General features: G+C 48.6%; 8 non-coding genes across 8 annotated transcripts; 3 read left to right on the top strand and 5 right to left on the bottom strand.

Moving 5' to 3' along the window:
- Nucleotides 1–239: 239 nt before the first annotated feature.
- Nucleotides 240–311, top strand: trnad-guc (transfer RNA aspartic acid (anticodon GUC)). Its single transcript has one exon. It is a non-coding gene; the product is annotated as a tRNA-Asp (tRNA).
- A 621-nt stretch (nucleotides 312–932) lies between these two features.
- trnav-cac (transfer RNA valine (anticodon CAC)) lies at nucleotides 933–1,005 on the bottom strand. Its single transcript has one exon. It is a non-coding gene; the product is annotated as a tRNA-Val (tRNA).
- A 1,522-nt stretch (nucleotides 1,006–2,527) lies between these two features.
- On the bottom strand, nucleotides 2,528–2,600 carry trnaf-gaa (transfer RNA phenylalanine (anticodon GAA)). Its single transcript has one exon. It is a non-coding gene; the product is annotated as a tRNA-Phe (tRNA).
- A 1,024-nt stretch (nucleotides 2,601–3,624) lies between these two features.
- On the top strand, nucleotides 3,625–3,696 carry trnad-guc (transfer RNA aspartic acid (anticodon GUC)). The gene has a single exon. It is a non-coding gene; the product is annotated as a tRNA-Asp (tRNA).
- Nucleotides 3,697–4,317: 621 nt separating this feature from the next.
- trnav-cac (transfer RNA valine (anticodon CAC)) lies at nucleotides 4,318–4,390 on the bottom strand. Its single transcript has one exon. It is a non-coding gene; the product is annotated as a tRNA-Val (tRNA).
- Nucleotides 4,391–5,084: 694 nt separating this feature from the next.
- On the top strand, nucleotides 5,085–5,156 carry trnah-gug (transfer RNA histidin (anticodon GUG)). The gene has a single exon. It is a non-coding gene; the product is annotated as a tRNA-His (tRNA).
- Nucleotides 5,157–5,730: 574 nt separating this feature from the next.
- trnav-gac (transfer RNA valine (anticodon GAC)) lies at nucleotides 5,731–5,803 on the bottom strand. The gene has a single exon. It is a non-coding gene; the product is annotated as a tRNA-Val (tRNA).
- A 109-nt stretch (nucleotides 5,804–5,912) lies between these two features.
- Nucleotides 5,913–5,985, bottom strand: trnaf-gaa (transfer RNA phenylalanine (anticodon GAA)). The gene has a single exon. It is a non-coding gene; the product is annotated as a tRNA-Phe (tRNA).
- Between the last annotated feature and the right edge of the window lie 6,862 nt (nucleotides 5,986–12,847).

Raw genomic sequence — 12,847 nt, 5'->3', positions numbered from 1 at the left:
TACAACCCCTTTGTATCTGCTAGGCGGCGCAGTCGTCGTGCACAAAGAACACTTTGAAAAGCGTCAAAGGCAAGTCATTCCGAGTTGGTCGTTTGTGTTTTCCGTTCAGACGCGAAATGCTGACATGATCTCTCGGCTCCTCGGTTGTCATTTCTGCTCCGTAAAGGGATCACAGCACGCGTCGGCTTCCAGCATGCTGGGTCGGGACACGATGCCGGGGGTTGGAGAGAGCGATGTCTTCCTCGTTAGTATAGTGGCAAGTATCCCCGCCTGTCACGCGGGAGACCGGGGTTCGATTCCCCGACGGGGAGTAGCTTTTCTTTCACCTCCTTAGAGAAAGGACTGCCTTTCACTTCTCTGTTTTCTTTCACAGCGTCGTGCACCTTTTCATTGCTCTCGCTTTCAGAGCCTCCGCACGGCAGTCGACTCGACATCAGGAAGCACATTGAAGTGAAAGCAGGAAGCGCTGCGACATGCACTGTGCAGATCCCGCCACACTAAGAGGTGAGTGGGTCTGTTCGATGCACAAAGAACGCTTTGCGAAGCGTCAAAGGCAAGTCATTCCGAGTTGGTCGTTTATGTTTTCCGTTCAGACGCGAAATGCTGAAATGATCTCTCGGCTCCTCGGTTGTCATTTCTGCTCCGTAAAGGAATCACAGCACGCGTCGGCTTCCAGCACGGTGGGTCGGGACACGATGCCGGGGGTCGGAGAGAGCGATGTCTTCCTCGTTAGTATAGGACCTGTCACCTGTCCCCACCTGTCACGCGGGAGACTGGGGTGCATCAGGACGCGCCTTGAAGTGAAAGCAGGATGCGCTGTGACATGCACTGTGCAGATCCCGCCACACTAAGAGGTGGGTCCAGTGGGTCTGTTCGATCACAGCGCTAGGCGAATCCCCAATCCCCTTTTGTGCCTGGCGACAAAAGATGTCTGTTTCCGCCCGGTTTCGAACCGGGGACCTTTCGCGTGTGAGGCGAACGTGATAACCACTACACTACGGAAACGGTGGTAAGACGTGCCCAGCGGCCCAGCGCTGAGCTTCGCCAATGCGATTTAGCTGCTTCCAGTGCCTTTATTGGAGTGCGCTGATGGACCGTGCTCTCTCTCCAGAGACCAGCACGCCTGTCATGGACGGAGCAGGAAAGGCGGCGCCACATTCTACAGCCCTCTCCACGCAATCGACGAAATCGGGCTACTGAAGTGGAGAAAATCGCCTCTCCAGAAAGTGCAAATATCATCTTGGAGACTATAAATCCTATTGCCGAAGGTCAGCCCTGTCTACCAGAGTAACCCTCCCACAGCGATGATCAGCTCGTCTCACACGCGAGAAGTTTCGGTTGGAAACAAGCGCCCCCTCTTCTCGCACGTTTTGCACGTTCGAGTAGTTTTAATGCGGCTCTTTCGTACACGGTGCTGATCTTTTGGAAAGCAGGAGGCAAAACCGAGTCGAACCGCCTGGGTGAAAACCAGGAACCCTAACCGCTAGACTATATGGCAGCGAACAACCATGCTGTTCCCGGCATCATGCAAGCAAACTACATAAATATGAGAAAACACGCAAGAGAGTTGTCACTCAGAGTGTCGAAGGGTCGATGTATACTGGGGCTCAGTTGAAATGCAACGTCAGGACTTTTCCGAATTATGTCACACGAAGAGAGCACAGCCCTTTCCGCCCTGCCGCGTGTGTCTCGGTAACTCGCTGTGATCGTATAGTAGTCAGTACTTTGCGTTGTGGCCGCAACAACCCCGGTTCGAATCCGGGTCACGGCAGAATAGGGGCGTCTGCTTTTACTACTCGCGCGAATGAAGGCAAAAAAAAGCCAATCGACGTGAACGAACGGCGCTTTACAGAGGAGTACTGCCTGACTGGATCGTTGATGAACGACAGAGGCCACTCCGACCTCTTCTCGGTTTTCTTCAATGACTTACTAAGGATCTTCTTCACATTCGCCCATGCAGGGGAAGCCAGTTACACCAAAGCAAACGCAGGAAAGTGCATTTCAAGCAGAGACCAGGAGGGACTTGTTTACACCGAGAGTGGGCGGAGAATGGAACAATGCGCCCAGCCCTGTTGCTGGAGCCGATTCTTGATGAGCTCTTGGGCTCACTAAGAGGCCCCCGCTGGATGCTAATCTTTCTGTTGTTCTTGCAGGTCCTGCGCTGCTTTTGAGCCGACAGAGCTCGACCTGGTCTGTCGGCACAGCCCAATTGCAAATGATCGGCTCCGCGTACAGAAGGAACGTGCGTTTGGTACAAGAGTGCACGAAGGCACCGGAAATACATTGGGAACAAATGACCGGTCGCTCAAGACCTCTGTGAAGTACAGGAGCGTGCAAAACGAGGCTGTTTCCGCCCGGTCTCGAACCGGGGACCTTTCGCGTGTTAGGCAAACGTGATAGCCGCTACACTACGGAAACCTGTAGGGACTGCTGCTGGTGTCTCGCTTGCGTTTCGGGCTGAGAAAGGGACGCGTCACTTTAGGCAGGGGGCGCTGGAGAGAGGAACAAAGGGCGCGATGAAACAAAATGCCGAAACCCGGGATTGAACCAGGGACCTTTAGATCTTCAGTCTAACGCTCTCCCAACTGAGCTATTTCGGCAGTGCGCAAAGCCCACAGCCACCTGCTCCAGCCTTCCTGTGTTGTGGCATGAGCGCACCAAGAGTAGCGGGAGAGTGTTGCAGGAACGTCACTCAGAAGGAAAGCCACCCAGCTGCGCCCTCTGAGCTCTGTCCAGCGCATCTTCCTCGCATGGACTCCTGCCTGCGACGGGCAGGAAACAATTAGCAAGAACAGAACGACACCCCATGGGTGTCTCATGACCGCACCTTAGGTTGTGACACGTGCAGGTGTGAGGGGTTGCCGGGCTACTTTGGAGCAGAGCTTGGGCGGAGGGGGGGCGGGAAAGCAGACAAAGAGGTGACACCTCAAGGTCTGCACGATCACAGCTCTCCGCCGCCCCAGGCTTCCGCTCGATAAGCTACTGGACACACCCGCCCCTCCTCACACAGACCGTGGAAAAGCCCCCGAGTGGGAGGGCTCGCTCTTCCTCCCAGGAGCTCTTGGACACGACGCCCAGACAGGGCGCGGGGAGCCGCCGCCTGCAAACACGGCTCCAGGCAGGACTCCACTCCGCAGGAGCCGCAGAGCAGAGGAGATGAGGGCAGCTTAGCTCCTGTGCAGAGACCTGAGCTGTTGTTGCTGTGGATGCTGTCTTTTCTGCACTCGGGGTAGGAGTGAATGTTGAGTTGCACTTAGAAATGAAGCAGAGCACTTCAACGGCACGGGTGTGTGTGTGTGTGCGCCCTGGTGATTCTGGGAGACAGATCGAACCTGGGCTAAAAGAGAGGGGGCTTAACCCTCTTCCATTTGCTAGTTCAAAGTTGTACAACCCCTTTGTATCTGCTAGGCGGCGCAGTCGTCGTGCACAAAGAACGCTTTGAAAAGCGTCAAAGGCAAGTCATTCCGAGTTGGTCGTTTGTGTTTTCCGTTCAGACGCGAAATGCTGAAATGATCTCTCGGCTCCTCGGTTGTCTTTTCTGCTCCGTAAAGGAATCACAGCACGCGTCGGCTTCCAGCACGGTGGGTCGGGACACGATGCCGGGGGTTGGAGAGAGCGATGTCTTCCTCGTTAGTATAGTGGCAAGTATCCCCGCCTGTCACGCGGGAGACCGGGGTTCGATTCCCCGACGGGGAGTAGCTTTTCTTTCACCTCCTTAGAGAAATGACTGCCTTTCACTGCTCTGTTTTCTTTCACAGCGTCGTGCACCTTTTCATTGCTCTCGCTTTCAGAGCCTCCGCACGGCAGTCGACTCGACATCAGGAAGCACATTGAAGTGAAAGCAGGAAGCGCTGCGACATGCACTGTGCAGATCCCGCCACACTAAGAGGTGAGTGGGTCTGTTCGATGCACAAAGAACGCTTTGAGAAGCGTCAAAGGCAAGTCATTCCGAGTTGGTCGTTTGTGTTTTCCGTTCAGACGCGAAATGCTGAAATGATCTCTCGGCTCCTCGGTTGTCATTTCTGCTCCGTAAAGGAATCACAGCACGCGTCGGCTTCCAGCACGGTGGGTCGGGACACGATGCCGGGGGTCGGAGAGAGCGATGTCTTCCTCGTTAGTATAGGACCTGTCACCTGTCCCCACCTGTAACGCGGGAGACTGGGGTGCATCAGGACGCGCCTTGAAGTGAAAGCAGGATGCGCTGTGACATGCACTGTGCAGATCCCGCCACACTAAGAGGTGGGTCCAGTGGGTCTGTTCGATCACAGCGCTAGGCGAATCCCCAATCCCCTTTTGTGCCTGGCGACAAAAGATGTCTGTTTCCGCCCGGTTTCGAACCGGGGACCTTTCGCGTGTGAGGCGAACGTGATAACCACTACACTACGGAAACGGTGGCAAGACGTGCCCAGCGGCCCAGCGCTGAGCTTCGCCAATGCGATTTAGCTGCTTCCAGTGCCTTTATTGGAGTGCGCTGATGGACCGTGCTCTCTCTCCAGAGACCAGCACGCCTGTCATGGACGGAGCAGGAAAGGCGGCGCCACATTCTACAGCCCTCTCCACCCAATCGACGAAATCGGGCTACTGAAGTGGAGAAAATCGCCTCTCCAGAAAGTGCAAATATCATCTTGGAGACTATAAATCCTATTGCCGAAGGTCAGCCCTGTCTACCAGAGTAACCCTCCCACAGCGATGATCAGCTCGTCTCACACGCGAGAAGTTTCGGTTGGAAACAAGCGCCCCCTCTTCTCGCACGTTTTGCACGTTCGAGTAGTTTTAATGCGGCTCTTTCGTACACGGTGCTGATCTTTTGGAAAGCAGGAGGCAAAACCGAGTCGAACCGCCTGGGTGAAAACCAGGAACCCTAACCGCTAGACTATATGGCAGCGAACAACCATGCTGTTCACGGCATCAAGCAAGCAAACTACATAAATATGAGAAAACACGCAAGAGAGTTGTCACTCAGAGTGTCGAAGGGTCGATGTATACTGGGGCTCAGTTGAAATGCAACGTCAGGACTTTTCCGAATTATGTCACACGAAGAGAGCACAGCCCTTTCCGCCCTGCCGCGTGTGTCTTGGTAACTCGCTGTGATCGTATAGTGGTCAGTACTTTGCGTTGTGGCCGCAACAACCCCGGTTCGAATCCGGGTCACGGCAGAATAGGGGCGTCTGCTTTTACTACTCGCACGAATGAAGGCAAAAAAAAGCCAATCGACGTGAACGAACGGCGCTTTACAGAGGAGTACTGCCTGACTGGATCGTTGATGAACGACAGAGGCCACTCCGACCTCTTCTCGGTTTTCTTCAATGACTTACTAAGGATCTTCTTCACATTCGCCCATGCAGGGGAAGCCAGTTACACCAAAGCAAACGCAGGAAAGTGCATTTCAAGCAGAGACCAGGAGGGACTTGTTTACACCGAGAGTGGGCGGAGAATGGAACAATGCGCCCAGCCCTGTTGCTGGAGCCGATTCTTGATGAGCTCTTGGGCTCACTAAGAGGCCCCCGCTGGATGCTAATCTTTCTGTTGTTCTTGCAGGTCCTGCGCTGCTTTTGAGCCGACAGAGCTCGACCTGGTCTGTCGGCACAGCCCAATTGCAAATGATCGGCTCCGCGTACAGAAGGAACGTGCGTTTGGTACAAGAGTGCACGAAGGCACCGGAAATACATTGGGAACAAATGACCGGTCGCTCAAGACCTCTGTGAAGTACAGGAGCGTGCAAAACGAGGCTGTTTCCGCCCGGTCTCGAACCGGGGACCTTTCGCGTGTCAGGCGAACGTGATAGCCGCTACACTACGGAAACCTGCAGGGACCGCTGCTGGTGTCTCGCTTGCGTTTCGGGCTGAGAAAGGGACGCGTCACTTTAGGAAGGGGGCGCTGGAGAGAGGAACAAAGGGCGCGATGAAACAAAATGCCGAAACCCGGGATCGAACCAGGGACCTTTAGATCTTCAGTCTAACGCTCTCCCAACTGAGCTATTTCGGCAGTGCGCCAAGCCCACAGTCACCTGCTCCAGCCTTCCTGTGTTGTGGCATGAGCGCACCAAGAGTAGCGGGAGAGTGTTGCAGGAACGTCACTCAGAAGGAAAGCCACCCAGCTGCGCCCTCTGAGCTCTGTCCAGCGCATCTTCCTCGCATGGACTCCTGCCTGCGACGGGCAGGAAACAATTAGCAAGAACAGAACGACACCCCATGGGTGTCTCATGACCGCACCTTAGGTTGTGACACGTGCAGGTGTGAGGGGTTGCCGGGCTACTTTGGAGCAGAGCTTGGGCGGAGGGGGGGCGGGAAAGCAGACAAAGAGGTGACACCTCAAGGTCTGCACGATCACAGCTCTCCGCCGCCCCAGGCTTCCGCTCGATAAGCTACTGGACACACCCGCCCCTCCTCACACAGACCGTGGAAAAGCCCTCGAGTGGGAGGGCTCTCTCTTCCTCCCAGGAGCTCTTGGACGCGACGCACAGACAGGGCGCGGGGAGCCGCCGCCTGCAAACACGGCTCCAGGCGGGACTCCGCTCCGCAGGAGCCGCAGAGCAGAGGAGATGAGGGCAGCTTAGCTCCTGTGCAGAGACCTGAGCTGTTGTTGCTGTGGATGCTGTCTTTTCTGCACTCGGGGTAGGACATCAGGAAGCACATTGAAGCGCTGCGACATGCACTGTACAGATCCCGCCACTACTGGGCCCGATTTCCCCGGATCGAAACCGGGCGGAAACAGGCCCGTTTCGTTTGTTGCCACGCACACTGTTTAGGGATTCGCCTAGCGCTGTGATCGAACAGACCCACTCACCTCTTAGTGTGGCGGGTCTGCACAGTGGATGTCGCAGCGCATCCTGCTTTCACTTCAATGCATGTCCTGATGAACCCTGGTCTCCCGGGTGACAGGTGGGGATACTTGCCACTATACTAACGAGGAAGACATCGCTCTCTGCTTAGTGTGCAAAACACTTACTTGCAGCATTGTGGGTGCTGTGGTTTAAATGCTATTGGTTTGTGAACAGAATACCCCTATCCCAGTACATTGTGCCACATTAAATAAACACACGAGAAAAAGAGATTCAGAACGCAAAGCTGTGTCAGTGTTCTGTGTAAAAAATCGGTTTGAACATCATGGGAGCTGTGTTTAATAAGCTGCTGAGTAAAGAATATTTTAATCTTCTTGCTGTCAGTAGTATTTTGCATATAGTTGACTCTTACCTGAATGAAAACAGGACGTAAAGGAAGGGTTTCAGAATTCAGACAAAGCTTTATTCCCGTGCTTACAGTCTGGGTAATTGGAGACTGCACAGTTATGCTTCCTATGGTCATATACGGGTTTTTCGCATGAAGCCGTATTGAACAGTATTTCTCGCGTTGTGAACTTGTGTATACAGCGGTCCCCCGGGTTCCAGTTAGTGCGTAATTACTCATCGATGAAAAACCGGAGGTTTAAAAAAAGATAATTAGCTCACTGATACTTTGATGTAGAGGCTGTGGAAATATCCACGTCGTGGTCTTTAAAATGCATTTGGTTTGAAGGCGTTCTGTGCTTCCGTTGCGAAGATATGGACAAAAGAATATTCGTGCTTGGTCCAAAAAAATGTAATATAAACGAAAAAGTAAAGGCTGAGAAAGCATTCACAATGTATTTTATGCACAAAGCAAGTATTCTCGCGATTCTAAGAGGTTTCGTGTAAACGCTACAGGCGTGCCAAAATCGTTTTCGAACTTCAAGCTAACTTTACCCCGGTCTGGTACCATAGGTCACGTACAGTAGCTTAAAATCCCAATCATGTTTTTTTTCCTATCTTGTGGTACATAACGTACCATTTCGGACTATCACAAAGGGCTTGATTTCGTTAAATGCATGTATTCATTTCCTTTCTGGAAAACTTGTATTTCAAGAAATTCACACAGCTTGCGAGAAATTAAATTCAATTCTTGATTATCAGTGCAGAAGAAATATTGCCAGCTGGCAAAAAAATATTTTTTTTTAACCTGAAAGTTGTGATGTGAGACACGAACCCACCATTCCATCTGTGTGGCGCGTTCGGTTGTTCACTGAAAGGTTGGTGGTTCGAGTCCACCCAGAGACGTGTTTCTTATGTGATGTAAACATTGTCTTCGCAAAGGTCGATTGGATTTCTCAGCGAAACCTTAACCATTTTAATATTTGCAGGAAATGCGAGTGCTTAACAGGTGTCAGAATCACCGGGGAATGTCCAATTACTGTATGCCCAACATCGCAACTCCCCAGAAAACCATATTCACCCAAGAAAAAGTCGAGTCGTCATTTATACCCCCGTTGCATCCTCTGCTGAAATATTTTAAAAATACAATGCAGATTTGTTTAAGAACATGCAAGCATTGTTACATTAGCACCGTGCATTTGGACTTCGATATTTTGACATATTTACCTTAATTTTAAACATAAATACTGTACAATCTATTGTAATTTTGTTGTACTATTAAAATATGTTAGCTGAGGATGCAAAGGGGTGAAAGGGAAAGGTCAGAGGGTGTAGTAACACCAAGGTTAGGATTGGTGGAGGTGATAAGGGTGTTGATGGTTTTTCTCTGTAGAGGATTTTGAGTTTTTTTTCCTTCTCTGAAGTGAGAAACTGGAAGAGTTGGGAGTTGAGGGATCTGATGAGGTTAGTTATGAAAGGAAGTTGATATGGAGCTGTAAGCCGTAAAAATTCCTTAATGTCTTTGATGTTGTCATCAGTGATAAACTGCACTCAGCAAAGATAAAAAGAAAATTATCTTTGCTTACTGCCCTGTCTTTCTCACACATCAAGAAGGCTCCATAGCCGAAACATTGTGATTCTTTTCTTCTCTTTTCAGCTGGAATAGTCCTTTACTTGTTCCTTTGCAGCCTACGCATGCTGACGCAGCTACCCACCCGATATCTAACATTCTATAATCACAACTATGAATGTCCACTTTGGGTATTTTTTCCATGCTTATTTATTATTATTATTATTTATTCTGTCATTGAAGCATATTTTATGTCATACTGAAGTGTCATAATCACTGAAAAAAAATGTTTTTCATTTCGAAAGTAAGAAAATGATAAATCACTAGGAATTGCATTTAGCCTGTTCTGATCTAGATTTTCTATATACTTTAACATGCCATGTTCACAATGTCACAACTCATAAATGAAACAGTGAAGTGTTGTAATTACAAATGTACATAGCGTCGGGACATTGAGATGTTTTGGTAATGAGGAAGGAGGGACATGCAATGTTCACAGGGTCAAATTTATAAAATGCTACAGTAAAATTTCTTGTATTTCGGGATTATGAGAGCCTGTTACATTGTGTCTCACACCTCAGTGTCAGAATTTTGAGACATTTTTATAACCAGGGGTAGGTTCATAGCAATAAGCAGAAAGTGCGATCATCCTTTGCTCATCCTCGGTTAACCATATATTCTCATATGCCATGTTCTGAATGTCCCATTTAAAACTGCTATATTAAAATTAAGACTTTTTATGATCAGAAAGCAAGGTTGTGGTAAATATGCATAAAGTGAAAGTGAACTTTGTCTTGTTATTGTGAGTTTTGAAAATTGGTTTTCGATTTTCTGAAATGTGTTTCACACAAAAATGCAATTTGGATAGTCACTACTTATATATTCCCCTTTACTGAGGATATGTACAGTAATCATCCCGATTAGTATTTTTAAAAATTACTGTAGAGAGCCATCAGAAAGGGAATGAAAACTTGCATTAAACAAAATCAAGCTGCATGTAATCATCCATAGTGAAACATTTTGTAAGACAAGACAGGAAGAAAGACACTGCTGGGATTTGAGCGCAGAATCTCCTGTTTAATAGGAAAACACTTTAACCAAATCAGCCAAGATGCTGTCAGAGTATTAACATCATGTCTGCATCAGTGATTACAGCTGACTATCGCTGGAGGACAGTGAAGTCAGCCTGCATAATGAGGGGGAAGAGACTGACCTCTGTGATGCACTATAGAGTTACACTAACCTTCTATCCAACTGTTCTATGCTGCATTCTATCCTAGTGGTAAATATTGGTTTCCGTGCGTGTAATATTCCTTTTTTTGTCAAATATTTTCAAGCACAAATTTTGCTGTTGAAAATAAGCCTTGTGGTTTTCAATGTTGTGATCCTTTCCCCCCAGTGTCACCCAAATTGATACATTGTGCTTTGGCAATTTTTCAGGCTATATAGTTTAGAGGAGCTCAGTTGAATTAGTTTGCGTATATAAAGTATTTCTTTTCCCTTTAATCCTTTAAAACATATTACATTTTCAAAACATTGTATCTTTCTTCCTACTAATTGTAGCGGCAATGCTTGTTAATAAGACAGAATTAAGTGTTGCTGTGCTTTCCCAAATGAGGCCCCATCTCTCTCTTCACCTCTGTGGTGCAGCCACAGAGAAGCTATTCATGCAGGCTGATTTAAAGATGTTTTCTTTTGATAAGGGACAGCTCCCAAATGGGGATTCATTTAGCTAAGCCTGGCTATCATGATCAATGGGCATCCATTGGCGCCTATCTGTCTAGGGAGTGCCAGATGGACATCTGGACTGCATTCCTAAGTGTCAGGAGTAAGTGACTCATATCTCACCTTGATCAACCAATCAGGGACTGGTAGGGCCGAGTAACCCACGTGGGTCTCTGATGCCCATGAAACTTTCATCCAATGAACGAGCTGAAGTTCCTCCAGGTAAAAACAGGCAACAAAGAACTCCAAGACTATTCTAAAGGGAATTCAAAGGAGAATTCCAGGAGTGTGAGACAATTCCAGGGCAGGACGGCCCAGGAGCAGAAGGCTCCCAAGGGCAGGACATTCTTGCAGCGCGCCTCCTGACCATCCTGAGACTCAGCCTGGACCACCACGGAACGGCCAGTGTGTCCAAGTGCCAGAACTTTCCTTTGTTCTAAGAGTCGAGAGCGGAGGTTGCCAGAGAGTAACCAGAGGATCCACCCGAGGTTAGCACCAGCAGCAGGCCTCGTGAAAAGGTCAGAACTGTGGACAGCTGAATCACTATTCAGAACTAGCGCTTCATCAGGAACAAACTGGTCTTCTTCCTGACCTGCTGGGACTCACAGTCATCTTTTCTCCTGTGCACAAACTTCGCTAGTTTCAGCCAAAACTAACTAGCCAGTATTCAGAGAGCATCAGCAGCGCACCGTCACAAGCCGCACAGCACAGCCTGGCACGGAGCCAGAGAGCGCGGATTGGACAGCAACAAGCCTGCATTTGCTTGTGCCCGCAGGAGATCTGAATCCCCAGAGATTGGATGAGTATTCAACTTCACTGCATTACTGCTCCAGAATTCTATTGTTATCCCAACCAGTTGATATCAATTTAATTCCTAAGAGTTATGTACTTGTTTTGAGTATCTAATGCAGAAGTTGTAACCAAGTTAAATTACGAAACGGTCTAAATGAATGATATACCGAACGTATGTCCTCTTGATATGTGTAACTCTTTGTAACTGAATGAATATATATCTTTTGTATTCTGATAACCCTTACGATAAGATCTGTTTGGTTTACATGCATATTATATATATTAATGAATGTATCCTCGTGTATTAGTACCTGTGTGTGCGTTGTTTGAGTTATCTCGCATGGTTGGATTCTGAGACCATTAAAAGAATCAATTTTGTGATTAACTGCCACAATTAATAATTGTCCCAGTAAATGCCCAAACCCCTACAGAACTGGTGCCTCGTGAGAGCACACTACAACAGTGTGTGATCTCCTGTCCCAGCCTGAGGAGCAGACACCGAACCTGTCTCTCAATAATAATAATACAGTGTGTGATCTCCTCTCCCAGCATGAGGAACAGACACCGAGCCTGTCTCTCAATTATAATAATACAGTGTGTGATCTCCTATCCCAACCTGAAGAACAGACAGTGACCCTGTCTCTCAATAATAATAATACAGTGTGTGATCTCCTGTCCCAGCCTGAGGAGCAGACAGCGAGCCTGTTTCTCAATAATAATAGAACAGTGTGTGATCTCCAGTCCCAGCCTGAGGAACAAACAGTGAGCCTGTCTCTCAATAATAATAATAAAGTGTGTGATCTCCTGTCCCAGCCTGGGGAACACTGAGCCTGTCTCTCAATAATAATAGTACAGTGTGTGATCTCCTGTCCCAGCCTGAGGAACAGACAGCGAGCCTGTCTCTCAATAATAATAATAATACAGTGTGTGACCTCCTGTCCCAGCTTGGGGAACAGGGAGCCAGACTCTCAATAATAATAACAGTGAGGAACAGTGAGTTTATCTGTCAATAATAATAATACAATGTGATCTCCTGTCCCAGCCTGAGGAACAGTGAGCTTGTCTCTCAATAATAACAATACAGAGTGTGATCTCCTGTCCCAGCCTGGGGAACAGACAGTAAACCTATCTCTCAATAATAATAATCCAGTGTGGAATGTTCTGTCCCAGTCTGGGGAACAAACAGTGAGCATGTCTCTCAATAATAATAGAACAGTGTGTGATCTCCAGTCCCAGCCTGAGGAAAAGTGAGCTTGTCTCTCAATAATAAAAATACAGTGTGTGATCTCGTGTCCCAGTCTGAGGAACAGACAGTGAGCCTGTATCTCAGTAATAATAATAATACAGTGTGCTACCTCCTGTCCCAGCCTGAGGAAGAGACAGTGAGCCTGCCTCTCAATATTAATAATACAGTGTGTGATCTCCTTTCCCAGCCTGGGGAACAGAGAGTAAACCTATCTCTCAATAATAATGATCCAGTGTGTGAGCTCCTTTCTTAGCCTGAGGAACAGACAGTGATCCTGTCTCTCAATAATAATAATCCAGTGTGGGATGTCCTGTCCCAGTCTGAGGAACAAAAAGTGTGCTTGTCTCTC

Source organism: Lepisosteus platostomus, chromosome 5, assembly GCF_059453375.1.
Source record: "Lepisosteus platostomus isolate fLepPlt1 chromosome 5, fLepPlt1.hap1, whole genome shotgun sequence".
Classification (NCBI taxonomy): domain Eukaryota; kingdom Metazoa; phylum Chordata; class Actinopteri; order Semionotiformes; family Lepisosteidae; genus Lepisosteus; species Lepisosteus platostomus.
Note: the sequence above shows the minus strand (reverse complement) of the source record. Positions and strands in the feature narration are given on the sequence as shown.